The 4,187-nt window shown below is 38.8% G+C and overlaps 1 long non-coding RNA gene across 1 annotated transcript; it reads right to left on the bottom strand.

Annotated features, from left to right (window-relative positions):
* Positions 1-1,978: 1,978 nt before the first annotated feature.
* On the bottom strand, positions 1,979-3,344 carry LOC124015014. The gene is made up of 2 exons (XR_006835073.1): positions 2,617-3,344; positions 1,979-2,319 (listed from the first exon to the last, which is right to left on the bottom strand). It is a non-coding gene; the product is annotated as an uncharacterized LOC124015014 (long non-coding RNA).
* Between the last annotated feature and the right edge of the window lie 843 nt (positions 3,345-4,187).

The following is a 4,187-nucleotide window of genomic DNA, read 5'->3' as shown; positions in this document are numbered from 1 at the left end:
GTGAAAGTACCGCCCAGTCGCGCTGGTAACAATTACGTAAAAGGTAGAGGTCAATGCTTTCAATTGAATCAAATCACATTTTATTTTATTTGTCACACAAGCGCCGAATACTTTACAAGCCCTTAACCAACAATGCCGTTTTAAGAAAAATAAGTGTTAAGTTAACAAAACAAAAAAAAATAGAACAAATAGAAAAAATAATTAAAGAGCAGCAGTAAAACAACAGTATTGAGGCTATATACAAGGAGGGTACCCATATCAAATCAAATCAAATGTATTTATATAGCCCTTCGTACATCAGCTGATATCTCAAAGTGCTGTACAGAAACCCAGCCTAAAACCCCAAACAGCAAGCAATGCAGGTGTAGAAGCATGGTGGCTAGGAAAAACTCCCTAGAAAGGCCAAAACCTAGGAAGAAACCTAGAGAGGAACCAGGCTATGTGGGGTGGCCTCTTCTGTGTGCCGGTTGGACGAGTAATTGAGGTAATATGTACATGTAGATAGAGTTAAAGTGAATATGCATAGATAATAAACAGAGAGTAGCAGCAGTGTAAAAGAGGAGGGGGAGGGGGACAATGCAAATAGTCTGGGTAGCCATTTGATTAGCTGTTCAGGAGTATTATGGCTAGAAGCTGTTGAGAAGCCTTTTGGACCTAGACTTGGCATATGTCTTCCACATTTAACGGCCTTGTGGAGCGATGGGTAACGATGCTTCAAGGGTGGTTGTTGTCGATGTGTGCAGAGGGTCCCTGGTTGGAGCCCAGGTTAGGGGCGAGGAGAGGGACAGAAGCTAGACTGTTACACTAGGCCAACTGCCACAAGGATAGTTGCACTGGCAAGAAGTGAGCACGACTTAAGAGAGGGAAAAAAAGTCTTACTGATGAAGAAGATAAATGAATAAGAAAGAAGTGGAAAGACGGATAGAGAAAGTGAAGAGGCTGAGAGAGGAGATGGAGAGTGAGGTGACATTTGGGATTCATGCCAAATTTGTCAGTGATGGGGAGTAGTGAACTACAGTACATGCACACTGAACATAAATATAAAACGCAACATGTAAAGGGTTGGTCCCATGTTTCATGAGCTGAATTAAAAGATCCCAGAAATGTTCCATATGCACTTTTTTTTTAATTAAAATTTTGCACACATTTATTTACATCCCTGTAATTTCTCCTTTGCCAAGATAATCCATCCACCTGACAGGTGTGGCATATATTGAGACCTTGTGCTGGGGACAATAAAGGCCATAAAGGCCACTCTAACATGCCACAGGTGTCTCATGTTTTGAGGGAGCGTTCAACTGGCATGCTGACAACAGGAATGTCCACCAGATCTGTTGCCAGATAATTTAATGTTCATTTCTCTACCGTAAGCTGTCTCCAACATCGTTTTAGAGAATTTGGCAGTACGTCCAACCTGCCTCACAAACGCAGACCACGTGTATCCACACCAGCCCAGGACCTCCACATCCAGCTTCTTCACCTGCGAAATCGTCTGATACCAGCCACCTAGAAAGCTCAGGAGTATTTCTGTCTGTTGTAAAGCCCTTTTGAGGGGAAAAACTAATTCTGATAGGCCCACCCACTGGGGAGCCAGGGCCAGCCAATGCCCTCCCAGGCCCACCCAAGGCGGTGCCCCTGCCCAGTCGTGAAATCCATAGATTAGGGCCTAATTTATTTATTTCAATTGACTGATTTCCTAATATGAACTGTAACTCAGTAAAATAATTTAAATTGTTTCCTTTATATTTCTTATTCAGTATAGTTCAACTAGTCATTTAATTACATTTTGCAGTAGCATTGTGGTATGCCTAGTTGAACTAAATTAAAATTGTGATAGTATTTTCAGTAGTTAATTACTACTACTGGAACTACACACAACTTTTTTTTGCTAAAATAACAGAAAATATGGGTAAAAAAAATAGGCAAGATGTATTTCATAGAGGTATTTAGATCAGATAAATGAGGGTCAACTTCAAACCTCTTTTAAATCGTCATCTCTTTATTCAGCTTTTTATTCACAACACAGTACTTTTTACACTTTAAAACCAAACAGTATCATAAACAGCATGATAGTCCTAGAGATGTCTTCAACCATTTAAAACCATTTATTCTTGCACACTGCTGTAACTGAAGAGCCGTTAGGTCCAGTAACAGGGGTGCAACATGTGGAAAAAGGAGTGCACTCTAAACTAACTGCCAAGGTGTGTTTCCTGGCAGGCCAGTCCCAGTCAACTCCTTTCGTTGGGTCATTAGGGTCAGGAAAGGCAAAAATACAAATTTGGACCATGTTCCAGTTCAATCTTCAACTAGGTTTGAGATCTGTATAGAAGGGAGATAAAATAAATGAATCAACTATAATATATTTTTTTCAAGGTCAACATGAACAACAGTTAGATTTGCTATTGGGTATAAATGCTGTTGACCCAGAATGTCAAAAACTCCACCCGATGCAATGTACAGGGTTCTTTGTCCCGTCTTAAAATGGCAGTTGTACAAGAACAACAGCGCAGAGGCAGAAAGACATTGAACAGACATGTTTATGCGCAACATTGTTCGCACTAAAATAGCTTAATTTTCATCACAATTTATATATCTTTCATAGTTCTACAACATTACCTGACACAGAGTCCATCAAGATGTTAAACTTTTGGTTCTCCTGCGTTTGAGTTCACTGTTTTGATATTTTTCAGCAATTTTTCTCTCGTGTCCAGCAGGGATATGGCGATTGGTGTTCAATCCGATTTCTCTCTTGGTTCTACCTTTTCCACCAGCATGACATGAATATTCGGCTAAATTGTAGTAATCGTATTGGTCGTAGTGTGCTTCTTCGAAAAAAGCAAATCTTTCGATGTCTGTTGCCATAATTTTAGGAGAGGCAAATATTACTAGTACAGTACTCGAATGAAGTCTATCAGCCGTGCAAAAGCTTGAAGTAAACAGATGATGTCACTCACTGTTTATATTCCCTAAGTCACATGATCAAGAGACGACTCTGATTGGCCCATGTCAAGATCCCTTCGTTTTACAAGGCGGTGTTCTCCTTGTTTTCTTCTTCTTTGCATGGCAGCAAAGCCACTACACACAACCAGGTTTGGGGAGGTTACTTTCTAAATGTAATCTGTTACAGTTACGAGTTACTTGTCCACGTTGTAATCAGTAATGTAACTTTTGGATTCCCCAAACTCAGTAATGCAAACCGTTTACATTCATTTACTTTTACATTACTTTCACCTTAAGAGGCATTATAAGAAGACAAAAATGTATGTTTCCAATTGAACAACAACTATTGCAGGATAAATCAATGTTAAACTTTACATAGCTGGCCATATATGGATGTTACATTTTACTGTATGGGTTGGTTATGTAGGCTTCCTCTAACCCATCGCTTTCGACTACATATAATAACACGATTAAATTATATCTTTAAATTAAAAACCAAAGTCTTTCAGAATTCCAGTCATTCCAATCTTCAAGAATATTGTTTTACCTGAGCAAAACCCTAAAACGAAGGACTTATTAGCCAGCCCTACACTGTTGTTTATGATTTTGTTGTCATGGACGACTGATTGGGCTCATTGAGTCGAGTTGAAAACTAAATGCTGCGCTCATGGAACGGCATGCTGTGAGCACCACTGAAAAGTGTTATTCACATGTGATAAATGAATGCCATATGCTGCATTTGCTTTATGCCTATTGCTTACCTTTTAGTTGGTGACATTTTGATATCTTGATAATATGCAGCTGTTTAAAGGACAAATCTAGACATTAAACAATAACATAACGTCCTCTGTTTTGGTAAAAAGATGAGGGATGGGCCTGGAGAAATGTAACCACTCTCAGATGAATAGACAGAGCAACTGGACTGACCATCCGTGATATCAAAATGATTGTTTTAACCATGTTATGAGCCTATACAGTGGTTGTTTACATTTACAATGTTTACAAACATTGGAGGAAAACAAGCTTATATTTTGGGTTCTCATGGAGTGTGACAGTTGAACTAAGCTCATGAGGCATTTAAAAGTTATATTCTTCAAGAATGCTGATAATATACAGTACCAGTCAAAAGTTTGGACACACCTACTCATTCCAGAGGATTTCTTTATTTTTATTATTTTATTTCCTCTTTATTTAACTAGAATAATAGTGAAGACATAAAAGCTATGAAATAACACATAATGAATCAT

This window comes from Oncorhynchus gorbuscha, linkage group LG02 (assembly GCF_021184085.1).
Source record: "Oncorhynchus gorbuscha isolate QuinsamMale2020 ecotype Even-year linkage group LG02, OgorEven_v1.0, whole genome shotgun sequence".
In the NCBI taxonomy this organism is placed as follows: domain Eukaryota; kingdom Metazoa; phylum Chordata; class Actinopteri; order Salmoniformes; family Salmonidae; genus Oncorhynchus; species Oncorhynchus gorbuscha.
This window is presented reverse-complemented; position numbering and strand designations above follow the sequence as displayed.